Consider the following 18,304-nt stretch of genomic DNA (forward strand, 5'->3'; position numbering starts at 1 on the left):
CCCTTATCATTATATGTTAGAGCAACGAGCGTAGCAATTAGCAGCTGTACTTAAATTCGCAAGAAACAAGTCAAAGTTTTCTTGCATCTGTTTTTTGTTGTTGTTATACCACCGCCCCCCTGGAGCGGTCGAACTGTCGAGTTCATTTTCGGGGCGGTGTTCAACGATGTCGATGCCGAAAGTAACTTAACAGAGCTACCATTTTAGACAAAAAGAATAAAACTGATAAACTAAAACAGCAAGCGGTCAAAAGAGAATACGTCTATTAAAGAAAGATCAGAGAGCAACAACGGAAACATATGTTTGTTACAAAAAAAAAAGCTAGCATGTCACAAGAGACGCTGGAGAGCTTACTTTCCAAGCTACCTGAATCGCAACGACTAACTGTGCGAAGTTGTTTTGCTTCAGCAGGGCGTTCTCCAAGGGGTAGACGATATGAAAAAGAACGGATCTACACCTGCATTTTGTTAAAAATTAAAAGTCCTGGTTTATATCGACATTTAAAAACGAAAAAGTTACTTTCACTTCCTGCCACCAGCACTCTTTCTAACTATATTAGAAACATCGATAGCAGCTATGGCTTTCAAGAAAAATTATCTCAAGTTATTAAAGAAAAGACAAAAGATATGAGTGAATATGAACGAGATGGGACTCTAATGGTGGACGAATGTAAAGTAGCCCCAAGTAAATATTTCGATAAAAATGGTCTCGAAGTTATGGGTTTCGTCAACTTGGGAGAATATACCTCTGAGAGTCAAATGGATTAACTAGGAGACCATGTTTTAATATTGATGTTCCAATCGTTGGCAGGAAAAAATATGCAGGCCCTTGGCTGTTTCTTGTCAGATGGGAATGTTGTAGGCTCAATACAAGCAAAATTGGTTTTGGAAGCCACAATTTTGTGTGAAGCATCGGGACTATTCATCGATGTGGTCACTTCTGATAGTGCCACGTGGAACAGGGCAATGTGGAAAGCTTTTAAGGCGGAAAATTCAAACGAGCCTTGGTGTGACCCCGCACGGAAATTGAGAATGGCATTAGACTTTCCGCATCTTTTAAAATGCCTACGAAATAGACTTGTGTCAAAAAAAGAAATACATGTGCCTGAAGGACGGGTAAAACTGCAACATTTCCACAATTTAATTTCATATGACGCCAAAAATGAATATAGCCAAAGTTAACTGAAAAATATGTAAATTCACAACTACATGAAAAAATGACCAGTTATTTAATGGAACTGTTGCAGATGCTCTACAATTGTTAAAAGACAAAGGAGAACCTGGATTTAAAGGCTGTGACCCCACAATTCAATTTTGTAGGCGCATAAATGAGGTATCAGACGTATTAAACTCAAAAGATAGTTATAGTGCTTTAAGAACAGGTTCTAAACAAGAGAGAGCGTTAGAAGATTCTTTAGCATACTTGGACGTGTGGGAATGTTGTGCTGAACCTAATTACTTTATAACACGATCGACAGCACTAGGGTTACGAGCCATTATTAACACAACTTTAGATTTGCTGAAATACTGTACCACCGTTCTTGGATTCAAATACTTGATGACAACAAGAATTAAACAAGATCCCCTCGAACATTTTTTTGCACAGTTGAGAGGTGAAGGTGGGGCAAACACTAATCCCGAAACGTTGCAAGTGGTTCAAATTTTTAAGCTGTTATCCCTCTATTCTCTTGTCAAACCGCCCAAAGGTAGTAACTTTACAGGAGAAAATCTACTTGATGCATTGGTTCGGCAAAAAGATGAAACTGTAAGCTACAATACAACAAAAAAGTAATTAACAAAAGTAGAAATGGACCTTCAGTTAGACCAAACCTTGACACGTGATGTTGGAAAATGGGCACCAATGCGATTTGCTGACAACGAGGAGGCCTTCGCCAATGTGTGTGGCTTTATTGCCCGCAGACACAAACCAAAAGATTGTTCTTTGCGCTACAAGTCAATCATTGGTGATGGTGACGAGAACTACAATGCCTTCATTATTTTGAGCCGGGGCCACTTAACTTTTCCTTCCGTTGATCTAATAAGGTTAGTACAAAAAGTTGAAGTTATAATCTCTGACTGTTTAAAAGCAACAATTAAAAGGAACACATTACTTGAAATTTTGTTCAAAATCGAGCAACACAAAATTCATAGTCTTGTGGGATGTCCTGAACATGAAAAACCATTGACAAAAGCTATAATCATGTCGTTTTTAATCACAAGAATGTGTTTTTCTTGCAAAAAAGAGGCTAGAAAAGGAACTGCTGCCATAACAAAATCAAAACGGCACGCAAAGCTTGCAAAACTTGTTTAATTTTACTCATTGTATCAATTTTTATTAAAAAATTACATTTTGTTTAACTTTCTTATCGTTCCACTTGACATTTAACAGTTCAGTGATAGTTCTCGAAAGGTCACATCTGGCGTTCGTTTTTGATCACGTAGTTCTAGGTATAAGTTCTTTCTAGATATCTTGAGTAAAACAAATAAAAAGGTTTAAGACGCGCAAGTATGGCGCTAACAATTCCTATACATACGCCGACGGACGCAGGTAAATTGCGCACATGGTCAAAATTGTTCAGGGGTTTTGACCAGATAGCTGCAACCATGGGATTAGCAGTGATAACGAGATAAACCACGGGGGTTGAGGTTCTAATGACTAAACAAATGAACAGTAACCATTTTCAAGGCAAATTTTAAAAATATGTATGTCAGGTAGTCTTTAACCAATGAAAAAATAAGAGTTTCTGTTGCTACCCCCAAAACAATTAAAGGACCTTTTACATTCACAGCAAAAATACAATCATTCATTTGCCAATGTTGTTGTCGATGAAAATGGAAGTACAAAGCATGTTCAGTGAAAGAAATAACGTGTTGTTGATAGTTGAAGGTGCGAAATTTAGAAGAGGAAGAACTTTGCAATGTGGGAAGACACACTGGACATGTTCGAATAAAAATTGCAACGCAAAATTATATACGATAACTGATAAAAATAAAATCATTGAAAGTAATCTTTCACACAACCATGAAGTAAATACTTCAACTCTCAGTTGGCAAATAGTAAGTAATGGGTGTAAGAGAAAAGCGAAGGAAGATATTAATTAAAGGTAGGTATATTATTAGTAGTTCATTCAACGAGTTCGTGTGTAATTTAATTTGTGGACCTCTCGTTTCACTCGAGTTTTAAACTGGCCCGCTTATGCCAAAAAAGCCCAAATTACACAAGAACGAGTTGAATACAACGTTTTTTTTGGTCGACGAACCCCTTAAAGGCTCCAAATCGCTGAAAATTTTTAAAATTAGCTTGACGTTTCGTTTTGACAAGTTGTGACATTTATAAAATCCGTTCACACAGGAGAAAATTCTCAAATAGTATTGGGATATAAGTTTAGAAAGTGCATTAAACAGAATCGAGATTTTTCAACTTCCCAAATTCTAAAATATTCGTTTTTGTTGTACAGAAAATCCGGAGCTTCTAGAAGACCTCACATTGAAGGATATTGAATATACAAGAAAAAACATTTACAATGCAAGCCGGACGCAGATGCCTTCTTTACCGAACAGTCTAATCGACGTACAAGATGGACTCAATTCCATGCCCATTGAAACAGTTAAAAAGGATACTTTTTTATTAGTTAATGATCAACAAAACAATATTGTTATTTTTTCCTGCTACACAAACCTATATTTTCTTTGCTCTGTTGGTAAGAGTGTCTTAAACACAATTTAATTCTAAATCCCACAAAATTTGTTGTAGATTGTGAACTTGCCATTCATTTGGCTGTACAAGCTGTTTTTCCGACAGCCGTAATAAGGGATTTCTTTTTCATCTCACGCAAGCTTGGTACAGAAAAATTCAAGAGTTAATTTTATCTACAGAATACAAAAATAAAAGTTCTTCCGTTGGAAAATGGCTAAGGCATTTGTTTGGTTTGCCATTTCTGCCTCCGGTAGAAGTTGGTGACATGTTTTGCCTTCAATTCATGAGTAATAAACCAGACCATGAGAATGTAACTCAATTTTGTGATTATTTAGTAGATAATTATATAGCAGAAAACTCGAAATTGCCCCCCCCCCAGGCAAAAATGAGTTCAAGTGTTGCTCGCACTACCAACGCATGTGTCATTTCATTCTCAATTTTGTAAAAACTTTTACTCGGCGCATCCAAATATTTTTAGTTTTGTTAATGTTGTAGCATGTCATAATGCCACTATTCTTTTGGCCAGTGTAGGAGGCCCAAGAGATCCTACTATTGCTCGCGGGAATATCAGATCGCTGCTCGAATACCTGGAGCTAACAAGATAACGCACGGCACATGACGACGCGACACGCCCACCCTGCCGTAACCTTTTTCGGGACGCTCATTTCAAGATCATTCAGTTTGTTTCGTCAGTCAGTTCATTTTTTTTGTTTATCGTTTCAACATTCAGCTTTTTTATCGTTTCGCTTACAGTTTCACTTTCGGTTTTCATTTTGAGTTTTCTTTTGTAGAGACTGTGCCAGCCATTTCGGGGCGGCTGGAACAACACACGTTGGCCCCAAAATTTAAGACTGAGGTGGCTTTACGCCTTTAGGCTGTCTAGCTGCGGCCTATCTTTTTATCGTTCTCTTTTTTCTTGTTTCTCCTTTCCCCTCTTCATCTTCTCAGCTTCGGTAACCGTACGGCAAAGTCAGTTCCGATTCCCTTTTGTTCCCGTGACTTGCCGGAAAGTTATTTTCGTCTCTTCTTTTCCCCAACCTTCTTCCTTTTGTTCGAGTGTGTCCAACTTTCAAGATCCTGCGGAAAATGGCCGTTACCATCTATCGTGAGATACGCGCGGAGTCACCGACACTTTACCGCAACAACATCCGTGAATTTTCCGGTCGGTGATATCCAACGTAAACAAACCGGCGCCATTATCGTCCATCTGTCATTTTAGAACGCACGTGTAGAACCGCCGGAAATCGTCATTTATTAGGCATTCACGATCTTTTTGGGACCGAGTTGGCTATGATTTTTTCTTTTCATGTTGGACTAACTGATTCAGTGATGCAACGGATGCAAATTTTTTTTTCTGTCAGTGTCTGTTCGACATTTTCTTGCCACCGCATTGCCAGATTTATTATTTTAATATTCGTAAGAAACTAAATGATTTATTAAGTGTGTAAAAATAATTAAAATTTCTGTCAAAGGAGCAGTCAAAATTGCCAAAATAATTTTATTAGATACGATAAAAAATTCCTATTAAATGATTTAATTTAATTTAAAAAAGACAGACCAGATTTAAGAGATCCGGCAACAATGTACCTATTCAGAAAATATAACCCTAAACTGAAAACAACCTAACCTAACACAAAAAGTGTCAATTTCCTTTAGGGAATTTAGTAATCACCGAGGTACTGCCAACAAAATCACTAGATGGTCATAGCCAACTCGGTCCCAAAAAGATCGTGAATGCCTTATAGATGCGCTGTTCGTGCAGTCATCGGGACGCCTTATTGCAGCGGAAAATAAGGTCCAGCTATTTCGTATTGCGCTCTCCTAGATTCTGGGGTAACAAAAAAAAAACCTATCGTGAGCGGAAATCAAGAGAACTCGGTCGGCGATCGCCAAGCGGGCGGCTCTGCCGCAAGTCGCGAGATGCGAATTACGTGCGTGGCGATCGGGATCCGCAATTATCCCCGAGAACGGATTGCCGATCCTTTGGTGCTTATCGTCCGGCGCCGCCAGGCTTCGGGGGCCGTCGAGGAGCCCGAAGAATTTACCGTTACCGTTACCGATTACCGATTACCGCTGTCGAGAGACCCCTCGCCATCTAGAGAGATAGAGGTAATTATCGTTCATTAGCGATTTCGCATCACTAATTTCGTCTATTAGGGGTGGTTCGATCCAGTTACCGTACCGTACCGTGAGGGAGTACCGGAAAGTCCTCCTTCAAAGTTTATCGTGGAGCACCCCCTTTCAGCGGAAAGGTAATTACCGAACAATTCGAAATTCGCAACACTAACGTCAATTCGTTAGGGGTTGTTCGCTAGGTCGTCCTTCCAGACGTATTGTTCGTGGAGTCCCGTATCGTCGTTCCTCCAGACGTATCGTTCGCTAGGTTGATCGTTCGTTAGGTCGAACAGATCGTCGTTCGTCAGGTCGAACATATCGTCCTCATGTCAGTATCGCCGTTAGTACCGTCAGCATCATATCGTTTCTGGCCCAAAATTTAAGAAAACACTTCAAGGTCACGCCGTGACACCGTCTCATCGGAGCCGTACCGTACCGCAAGTTAATGAGGACACTCATTCGAGGAAACAACAAATTCGGCTAAAAAGATAAGTCGCAATTTTCTCATTTCGCCATAGTTTAATTAAGGAAAGCCTCGAATTTCCCGCTTCTCAATTTTATAGTTTCATGTACATTCACAATTTATTGATACATTGCATTTTGTAAGATTTTTATATTTTCAAGCAGTCAAATTTTCATATAGAGTTATGTTATATATGTTCACATGTCATAATTTCATATAATCATTGTCAGTTTTCATATTCAGAAATTTTTAGAAATCAAAATTATCGGAACCTTTCCGAGTTTAACTTTTCTTTATCAGGATTCAATTATTCATTTTCGTCAAGGTCATAGCCTGACATCAACCTTGAGTTTAATTTCATTTGATTCATTTATTTAATTCATAAGGAATTTTAAGTTCGGAAAGTTTTTAAAAATAGAAACAATTTTACTTTGTTCGGAATACCCACTGTCATAATTTAAGTTTCCGGTCCATGTAAAGAAAAGCTTTTCTGGTGACGACCAAATTAAATTTAAGGCCATCTAAGTGTACTGGTTCCACAAGTCTTTCTTTTTAAATCCCAAGAGACAAGAGAAACATTTTCGCTCTCGTGTGGACCAGTACACCACTCCTGAAACCAGTTTAAGTTGTCAGAAGTTTTGAGACCGAATAAACAAATCTTTTTATCTCGAAACTCAATTGTTTGAATTTTCCGACAAGTAGAAAATTGAGCACTTGTCCCGGCAACTGGGCAAGACAAACACCAGCTCAGAAAAAGTAAGTTGCCTGGCGCCCATTTTGAACCCAAACCTTTGCCCCGAAAAACCCCCTGAGAGCCCGGTGCTGTCACTGGCACATTTTGGGTCATAATGTTCTGATTTCATTTCAGACTACCGTCTAAATAAAAATTAGAAGCGCCAATGTTGAAAAAAAAAACAACGTGGCGAAATTATAAAGAAGCAGTTGTTGTTAGACGAATGCATTAATTTGTATAAGAAGAATTCTACTTCTGAGTCACATAGATTAAATTATGTAAAAACTGTTAGTTACCGCAATTTACCAACAGAACCCTAAGATGTACCGCCTAATGTAAATAAAATGTTTTTCTATCTAAGTCTGGTAATATTTATTTCGCAGTGTTAAAGCCCAAGTGTTAAAAAAAAGATCATTATCTAGTCCCGCACGAGGATTATAAAGTGATAATTATGACCGAACCCCCGTCGTCACCACTGGTGCGCAATTTACCTGCTATTTAAAGGGACCTTCAGGTTGCTGGCTGTTAAATTCGACTAGTGTGCGCAGTTTACCATATCCCACGCGGACGGCACACGTGCGCGTCTTAAAAAAAACGAACAAATAACAATTATTTTGAGTTACAACTACATGTTACCTCCGCACTCGGTAATAGTATGCTAATTAATTGCCGCAGCGAAAGTGTTAAAGTCTGGCAGGACATTTACCTAACACCCTGTACGTAATTCAGAACCTACCAATCCAAAAATATGTTTCCTACATCCGCAAATAAATCTTATGCATTAATGGCTTAACAGAAAATGGTAAAATAAGATCAGTAAATAGAATAAAAAAGATGTATTGTATTGGCTGGCACACTCTGTATTAAACATGTAAATTCAGCAGTTTCTTTTAACGGTGCTAATATTGTTACACCGTCCTCATACGAGGATAAAACAGAAACTGCGTAACATAAAACATCCCGAACATAATGTTCAATATGTAGAAGTCATGTAGTTAATACGAATAACACTATCGGGCAGAACAACTAGAAAATTCTCATCAAGAGCCTCACACCAAAGGGTAACCCCATGAAATAGTTCGGAGACGCCAGACACCGAATGTTCCAAGACTGGAACAAAGTTGGTCGACAAAAAGACACAAGCGTTTTCATTCAAACACCTTTCACCCCCTCAATAAAAATTTCCTCGACGACCTGGTGGAAACTGCTATCCTTGGCTACTCGTTCCTGTTTCAACACCGGGCGTGCTTGGACGTCCACTGTGGCTGCCTCTACATCGGTGCTGAACACATAATCACAATCTTCTTCAGCACTGTCTCGGCCACGACGAAACATTCAATCCACTTGAAAGATCACACGCCATTCCGGGTACGGGCCTACCATTACTCAGACAAAAAAAAAAACTCATGATTGACGAGCAAGTCCGATCGTGATTGTAAAAAATAAGGACGGTAGACCTAGGTTCTGCGTAGACTATCGCCGACTGAACGCAGTCACCAAGGACGAAGCGGCCCCGCTCCCGATCATCCAGGAGACGCTCCGGGACCTAGGGCAGAGCGAACAGTACACCGCCTTCTCAACACCAGACGACGGCCTCTACCAGTTCTGCGTCATGCCGTTCGAACTAAAAGGGGTTCCGTCAACGTTCCAGCGACTGATTTGCCAGGAGGTTCTTCCGAGTCACCTGCGGAAATTTACCATGGTGTACCTCGACCACATCGTAGGGTACTCCGAATCCTACGAAAAACATCTGAGACGCCTCCGGTTGGTGTTCCGAGAGACTGCAGATACACGGCCTGTGCTGTTTACCACAAAAATGCCACCTAGGAGAGAAAACAATCAACTACCTCGGACACGTAGTCACCACCCACCACCCACAAGAACTGCACCTCCAGTAGTTCCAGGACGCCACGCCGCCAAGGGACCGGCGATCACTCAGAGGTTTCCTAGGACTGGTTGCGTGACTATGTGCTGAACTTCGCACACCCACTCACGGACCTCCTATCGCAGAAAAGGCCCTACAAAGGGGGGGGGGGGTACTGGAGCAAGAGTCATCCGACAGCGTCAAGAGGGCCCGATTCAAACAAGACGTTCGTCCTCCAGGAACGCTAGCGGCGTCGATATAGCCGCGGACCTGTACCAAAAAGAAGGGGCCGAATGGCGAGTAATCTCCTACAATAGCGCCAGATTCCACACAAACGAGAGGCGTTACCATTCCAACGAACAGGAGTGCTTCACCGTCGTATGGGCCATGCGACGTTACTGTCCGTACCTGGAGGATAAACAGTTCATCCTGCGAACTGACAAAAAGGCGCTGGTGTGGCTGCAGCAAACAAAGGATCCATGAGCAACGCTGACTTGATGCGTCATCGAATTGCAATGGTATCAGTGCACCATCCAACACTGCCCCGGCTCTCGCCCGAGGTCAGGGACAACATGCTCCACCGGCAGCGATTTGCGATTTGAACACCATGCTGAACACAATCGCCGATCTATTTGAAAATGACGGACCACCGTCCCCATATGCAACACACCACATTATTATAGACAATCACTGCCCAATTTCGAGTCCACCCTACCGGATTTCCCCCCGAAGAAACGCCATCCTTCGAGTTGAAGTAGAAAATCCACTGGAAAACGATATAGTGGAGGCTTGAGAAAGCGCCGGAGGCACGCCCCTGGTACTTGTACCAAAACTGGACGGGAAGACGAGACTATCGAAAGTTAAATTTCATTACGAAACCAGATGTATACCCACTTCCACGAATCGAGGATTTTACTCCACTCAGCTGAAAACACAACGTTTATCAGCACGATGGACCAGAGGGCAGAAGTCACCAAGACACCGTCGTTTTGTTTTAAAAACATAAACCATTTGAATAGCCACCGGTATGTGTTCTAATAATTAGTTCAAACAATTCACACCAAATGTCCCACTGACCGCCAATAAATAAAAAATAAACTAAAATAAAAAAGAAACTGCATATCATATCTAATATGCTAATCTCACATTAAAGTAGATAGGCGAGGTGGTATATCTAACAAAATTTTTAAAAAAATATCTGATTTTGGGCTGCATATTTTGAATTATTGCTATTATAGAAACAAAATTTGTAGGAACTATTGCAATAATAGTATATTATGTTATGAGGAGCAAAAATGAAGTTTTATGTGCTGCGGCTGGTAGATTGGCTGCCGAACGCAGTGAGGCAGACAAACCAGCCAAAGCACATAAAACCATTTTTGCTCCGAATAACATATACTATTTTTTCTTCAAACCTTCATAACAAATTATTTAAGACATGTTAAGAAACCAGGTAGGAATTTCAAATGATTTAGCTAGTTTACTTTACTGCCGCTCATCAGCGGAGATAATAACTTCACGGACGCCATCAGCGGGGATAATAACTTTATCTGCCGCTCTCAGCGGAGATAATAACTTTATCTGCCGCTCGTCAGCTCGTTAAGGATAATGTCATAATTTACGGACGTTTGAAGAAAAACAAATTTATAGCTTCTGTAATAGTAAGTTGTGTCAGTAAAAATGTAAAAAAAATATGCCATCTCAACCAAGTCTTCCCAACAATGTCTGGAAGACTCCAAAATATACAAGCAATTGTGAAAAAAAAATCTCCACAGGGCACTTGATTGGACACATTGCATGATCCACAGAGAAACTCTGGCTTCCAAAGGAATGAATCTGAATATTGCGCTGACGCGGGTTGTAACCGTAGTACATTATATAAAAACGAGACTCCTAAAATCAAGAATCTTTTTTGCACTTTGTAAAGCACTGGGTACATTCAGCGTTACTATTTTATTGCAAGGCAAGATGAGTGTACTCGATTAAATTTGTTAACACTTAAAGGCATTACTGGTAAAAGACAGAAATCAGACTTTGTAGCAGAGTATGAGTAAGGTTTGGGGGCAGAGGCCGTAGGCCGAGGCCCTCAATTACGAGTACTCGCAAAACAGTTTCTGGACGTGTGATACACAAGATTTTTTGTGCCGACAATTAATACATTTGTTTGAAAATTTGTTTGAAAATGTGTTTAATTTTTCATTGTAGGAACTTTTTTTGGTTCCCTTTTTATGTTGGCAAGGTTACTAATACTAAATATTTTTGAATTTAAAAAATCAAGATCTCTTTTTTTCTTGACATTTCTATAATTCTTTTACAATTTGCGCGTGGTAATATAGCCCCATTAAAGAAAATGGATACCCCAGCACATATTAAGGAAGCTGCGGAAATGGCAATTAATAATTCATTGCCCCAAAAATCCATGAAGAGGTATTGGCAAGAATATGATATATTTATGAAATGGGCCGAAGACAATGATGTCACCATCTACAATGAGTATTGTTTTACTTGCATATTTTCAAGCCAAGTCTCAAAATTTAAAATCATCCACACTGTGGTCGATTTATTCAATGTTGAAGTCAACTCTTAATATTAAACAGAACATCAATATTGAAAACTACTCAAAACTCATTGCTTTTTTAAAACGAACGAAAGACGGATATGTGGCAAAAAAATCCAGAATATTAGAAATCGAAGAGATAGAAAAGTTTATAAATGAGGCACCAGATGAGACTTACCTTCTGATGAAAGTTAGGGTCTTGATGTTAGTATTTTTTCCAAATTTTGAAGTCTTTTTTTAGGTGGCTTTAATAATAGGCATGTGCGCGCAATGTCGTAGACATGAACTTGCAAGTTTAAAAGTTGACGAAGTGAAGGTTCGTGATGATGTCATCGTCATATCCATCCTAGAAACAAAAACAAAAAGACCAAGAACAAACTGCATCACCGAACCATTGTGGATCGGATTAATCAAGAAATATATCTCTTTAAGGCCACCAAATCTAGAACTTCGACGCTTTTTCCTATATTATGCAAATAATAAGTGTACAAGGCAGCCTGTGGGTATTCATTCTTTCGGGAAAATGCCATCCAAGATTGCCGCATATTTAAAATTGCCAAACGCTATCGAATATACTGGCCACTGCTTTTGCAGGAGTAGCGCCACACTACTAGCAGGAGAAGGAGCCGATATAACAACCATAAAAAGGCACGGTAATTGGAAAAGCACTGCAGTCGCCGAAGGGTACATTGAGGATTCACTTAAGGCCAAAATAGCCCTAACCAACCAGTTAGTTGCACGAAATACTTCTTCATTTCCAGCAGCTGTGGCATCTACATCCAGTTCAAGTTTTCAAAATATTGTAAACGAGCATCAAGAGAACACACAAGCTGTGATTTCAGAAGGTTTAACAACAAATCTTGATAATCTTGATGTAAAGCTGAAAAACTCTGTCCCAAACATAAACTTTTCTCAATGCACACGTTGCACCATTAATGTTAATTTTAAGTAAGAGTGATGTTGCCACTGTTAATTTTTATTTAGCACTTAAATACATTTAATTTCACAGTTTCATTTAAGTTTAGTGTTTAATGTTAAAGGAATGTCCAAGGAATGTCAATTTTCATTTTTAATACACTTCCATTTCTCATTTTAATTTAGAACTGGATGTCCCAGATATGTTTATTTCCTTTTAGTACTTTTGGTAGACAATTACATTGAATTTGAAATAATGTTTGTTCACTTTTCTTGTCGCCATTCAGTCAGTGTCTGGGGGTAACTTAAAAAAACAAGACGCATTGAATATCATTTGTTGCACATCATCAGTTATACATACCCTTAATTATTATTTGCAATCGAGTAAAAGTCCATTATTGTTAACATTTTGCAAAGTTTTTGCTCGGAATACTTATTTCAACGGTGATTAAATTTGTTTGGTTCTTTGTTTGACACGTTTGACCTACATCAATTGACAGCAAACGTTGCCAACACTGATATTAATAACGTAATATCCCTAAAGTTCGTTTTCTAACCTAGGCCCGCAACACTGAGTTTCTGGCCGCTCAAGGCTACTCGAAACTTTAGTCATGCCGACCGGAGGCACAAAAAATACATTTGGAGGCTCTAGATAAAAATTTAAACTACAAATATTTTTGTGGTAAGACAGTTAGAAGACTAGACACTTGCTTGGGAGAATTGCTTCAATTTTAAGACCTACAGCTACTCATCGGGATTTTCTTGTTAACAAGTTCCACAAGCGAGTAATGTCTAAGAGTTTAGAAGCAGTTGCTGAAGAAAGTTGGTGTAAATTTCTTGTACACTCAGCAACCAAAATTGATTTTTATTAAGTGGATTTAGTTTATGCCGACTGCAACTGTCGGACTCTCCGTTGCGAACGGTGTAACATCTGTACCCAAAGCTTTAAGTGCTCTTGTTCTGAAGCAGCTGTAAAAAAACAGCCACTGAAAACACTCGCGGGACACAAGAACTTCTACATGATCATTTCCCATTTGTTGCACAACAGAATGGAGAAGTCAACTTACGCATCGATGAAAAATGTGAGAAGGGCAATGCAAACATATTTGCAACTCTATTTTAAATCAATGTAATGCTGGGGCTGACTATGAGATTATGCTTAACAATTTAATACAAGTGAAATCTCATTTTAACACAATAAATTTACCTACGCCAATGGTATCAAAATGCAAAAATAGAACAAACCTTTTTCGCGAATAAAAAAAGGAAAGAATAGGTAGCTGGTTTCCTTGTGGCATGACGGAACTTATCTACTATAAAATATTCTGGGTATTTATTCAGGCCGTGTTCACAGACACATTTAGTCCGTTTAACCATTTTTCTCTCGCGTCAAATGGGGCAATTGTAATATCTCTGGTGGGCGGGCAAACGATTGTAAGTCAATTTTTGGTCAAAATGAGATAAGTGTACCATTAAATTCTTTACTCATGATTCAGTGTGTGGTCCAAATAACATAAGTCGTCAAAAGCTGAATATCAAACAGTTATGCCATCGAAAAACCGAATGATTAATAAGTGTGCGGAGGACGTCGTCATGTCAACCGTTGTTTGTGAAAAAAAATTGTTTCAATGTTGTTTGTTAGATTTGTTCAACGCTTAACTTTACGTTGAAAATAAATGAATGAAATCAATAAAAAATCGCAATCAAGATATTCCCGATGTCCGGAAGTGAGGTCATCGTTATTGCCTGCAAAATCGCGCTTGTGTCCGTGTTAAAATTGTCTACACTTGCTGCTGTTTGTCAGATTTGTTCAACACTTAACTTCCCGTTAAAAAAAAAAACGACTGAAATCAATAAAAAATCGCGATCAAGATATTCCCGATGTCCGGATGGCCGCAGAGCAAGTGAGGTCATCGTTATTCCCTGCAAAATCGCGCCTGTGTTGTGTTGGTGTTAAAATTCCGGATCCGGATACTCCCTAAACAGCAGTGCCGGAGGATCCTGACGCCCTTTTCACCTCGTCTTTTTGGGTCAGGTTGATTCGTCCTCTTACCTCGCCCCAAGACTGAGCTACCGGCGAAAATTGCCAACAGCCGACCCAAACCGGTTGAGTATGTGGGTCTAGTAAGGTGGCAGAAGCTGATCAATACGAAGCAAACTGTGCAGTGCCACAAGTGTCAAGATTGGGGCCACTCTGTCCCAAACTGTTATTCTGCCGTAAAATGTTTAAAATGTGCTGAGAATCACCTGACAAGAGGGTGTGCGTTAAAGAAGGATGTGCCAGAAGACCAGAAAAAATTAAAATTTGCAAATTGTGTCCAAGGTCACCTGGTGAGGTTGTGTGAGGCCTAATAAGCAAGAAGGACCTATGTGGAACAAATAAAAGCCGCGGCGGCGGAGAGAAGAGTGGAACCCACAACCGGCGCCACTTCCCACAAAAAATCCGTGGACGACGACAAGAAAATGGAGTACTCTAGCCCCAACCCCGCCGAGGCTCACATGAAGTCTCTTAAGTCCCGCCTTGCTGAGAAGGTTGCCGCCACTCAAGACCAGGCCCCAGCCCCGACTCCAAATCAATCACAATCGAGTAATTATAGTGAATTTTTTTAATCTCGTTTCGGAAATTCGCAAATTAAATCAAGTAATAAATATTAAGAATATGATCCAAATTGTTAGGGAACTCACACCAAAATTAAAAAATTGTAACGATCCTTTGGAAAAATTTATTATTATGGAATTTTCCGAAAATATGTCAGTATAATTCACCACAAAGGAGAAATACGTAAAGCTGATGATTTGGAATGCAAATGGCATTCTAGATAAATTAGGAGAACTCCTCAAAATGCATGACGTGGACATAATGTCGTCATAGCGGTTGTTTACAAGCGGCCGTGCAACAAATATAAAATTGAAAGCATTCGGAAAATTTGTAATACACACAATAACATAATAATTGGAGGGGACCTCAATTCTAAACATATTGATTGGGCAAATAATTACAATAACACAAACGGCATAACATTACACAATTGGATTAACAGTTCTAACATCAACATGAATCAGCCCGTCCTCACACACACATTATCCAAGTAACAACTCAGATCCCTCTACAATAGACTTTTTCCTAATAAAAAATATAACAAATTACACAGTTGCAAATACACTACATGAACTGCAATCTGATCATTACCCTGTAGAAATGCACATAAACGATGTTACACGACAAAATTTGGACAAGTACATACACTCATATAAAAACAGACTGGAAACAATTTAGGAACACTTTAGACACATTAATCAAAATTAAGGCAAAAATTACAACTTCAGAAATTGACACCGAAATTACTAAACTCACCATAACATTAATTCGCGCACGAAACAAACATTCAAAACGCATCAAAATTAAACCAGGGAAATCCACAATACCACAATACGAAATTTTAGAACACATTAGAATCAGAAATAAAACACGCAAACTCTTTCAAAGAACTGGCAACAACACGTACAAAATTTAAACAGAATAATCAATGAAACAATTAACAAAACACAAAAATGAGCAGTGGGAAAACCTATTAAAAAAGGCAACCACAAAGGACAATTCCTTATGGAGAATTGCCAGATCTCGCACAAAAAAAAGAAGTGAAATTTCCCCGTTCGTTGACACCAACTTGGAAGCAATAAGCGATGAACAAAAGTCAGAATGCCTTGCTTCCTATTTCCAACAAATACACAACAACGATTTCGCAAACAACACTGAATACATCAAAATTGAAAACATTATTGACGACATCACTAAACAACCAACAGTCACAGATAATGAATACGTTATAACCAATCCAAATGAGATTGGTTGTATTTTACACAAATTAAAAACAAACAAAGCTACAGGGGAAGATCAGATAGACAACATACTTAAAAACGTTTCAAGAAAAACTAAATTGCAACTCACCTACATAATAAACGCAGTACTCAAATTGAATTACTTCCCTGATCACTGTTTTTACACTGCTAGATATTGAAAAGGCCTTTGATCGAGTTTGGATCAAAGATCTTTTATATGAATTGCACAATGTAAATTTCATAAAATTAATAGGCACATACTCGTATCGTGATCGAAAAATCAAAGTTCGGGTAAACAATGTAATATCAACTGAAAGAATAATAACAGCAGGCGTCCCCAAGGGTCGGTACTTGGTCCATCCCTGTCCAATTTTTATATTCATGATCTACCGGAATTTTCAAAAACGAACTTAGTGTTGTATGCCGACGACACTGCGATATATGCCCATTCATTTTATGCCCAAGTCGCGCTTCTCCCAAACCGGCTACACTTGAGGCTGATTTTTAAAATTTTTCGACCGTTGGAAATTGAAATTAAACGAATCAAAAACCGAGTTCATTATTTTTAGTAGAAAAAGAACGAACAACAAACTTTTCGACCCTTTCAAAATTAACGATCACGTAATAAAACCAAAAGCAGCGGTAAACTATGTCGGAAATAAATAAGGGTCCCTGGCGCAGGATTAAATTCTTCCTAAACCTGAAAAAAGCCTTTTGATCAGTCCAAGGTTCGAATCCCTGTCCGGGAATATTTTTTTTCACTAAATATAAATGACTGACAAAGCTTCCCTGAAAGGGACCGATGCTCTGGAACCCAATACAGAGTACACCAAAGATTCACGAGGGGATTTAAAGATCCCGGAGCCGAAGACGATGACTGATAGTAAAACTGAAATAATTGACGGTATTTAAAAAAAAAAACGTGAAATAATTAAAAAATAGGGTTCATTTATAGTTATTTAATAAACTAGTTTGTTAATGAAGGCGATTAATAATCGAAACTGTTTAAAGCACGAACGAGTATAGCGAGTGAGTGCCTTTAATAGTTGAGATTATTAATCGCCCATTAACAAACGAGTTGATTACAAAAATTTTTCGTTGACCGCAAACTTTTTTTTTGTGACAAAATTTCAAATTAAAGCCAAATCAAAACCAATTTAATTTTTTTCGATAAAGATGAGACCTTATAAAATACCTTCATCCTTTTTTTTGTCCTCAGGGTAGGCCATTTTTAAATTTTTCAACACTTTCTATTCACTTTTCCACAGAAAGTGTCAGAAGACGTCAACTACATTTGCATTCAATTTCACGTAAAAATCACGGTTGCTAAGAAAACCTAGTTACCTAGTTCGTAATTGTGCAGTTATGGAGGAGCTATAAATCAAAATCGCAAAAATCGTTGATTAATGAAAAATAGTGTATTAATGAGGTCCATTAATACACTATACAGGGTTATTCACAAGAGGGGTCCTTCTGAATTTTTATTTTGGCGTAACCAACAATACCAATGACAGTAACTACTAAATCAAATGTGTTATTTCTTTTAAATTAGAAATCAAAGTACGTTGGATAGATTTGTGAGAAAAGTCAGATTGGCAGATAACCTGTATTTAATCAAAATTCTACAAATAAATTAACAAATTAAGTTACTGCAAAAGGTGTTCGAAGTGTTTACCATCGGCTTCTAAACATCCGCAGCGGCAACAGAATTCTTTCCACACTCTCCATAAATGAGGAGCATGTCAGTCTTTTCGTCGTTATTGTAAAAACACATTTTTCGAATTGACAAAAAAATTTTCTTTAACGTCAAAGAGACAGAACTAAGAGCCATCGTGGATTCAGTTATAATTATTTTCAAAATTTGAAATCAAGATATTGTTGCAATGTGTATAATGGGTTGCGGTAAAAAGAAATTCAGAAATACCCCTCTCGTGAATAACCCTGTATTTTAGACAAAATAATTCATTAATATTGAAATTAACAAGGGGTTAACGGAAAAAACAATTTAAAGAGCATTTAACGAAGGAAGAAATTAAAAAACTACAGAAACCTATAACTGATAAACTTGATAATATTACTGAATTTAAGCAACAAATTCTTAATCCAAAAAATGATTTAGCA

The 18,304-nt window shown here is 38.5% G+C and overlaps 1 long non-coding RNA gene across 1 annotated transcript; it reads right to left on the reverse strand.

The window, feature by feature from the left end:
- Positions 1–12,383: 12,383 nt before the first annotated feature.
- Positions 12,384–12,904, reverse strand: LOC138129913 (uncharacterized). Its single transcript, XR_011159423.1, has 2 exons — positions 12,705–12,904; positions 12,384–12,647 (listed from the first exon to the last, which is right to left on the reverse strand). It is a non-coding gene; the product is annotated as an uncharacterized lncRNA (long non-coding RNA).
- Between the last annotated feature and the right edge of the window lie 5,400 nt (positions 12,905–18,304).

This window comes from Tenebrio molitor, chromosome 4, assembly GCF_963966145.1.
Source record: "Tenebrio molitor chromosome 4, icTenMoli1.1, whole genome shotgun sequence".
NCBI lineage: Eukaryota > Metazoa > Arthropoda > Insecta > Coleoptera > Tenebrionidae > Tenebrio > Tenebrio molitor.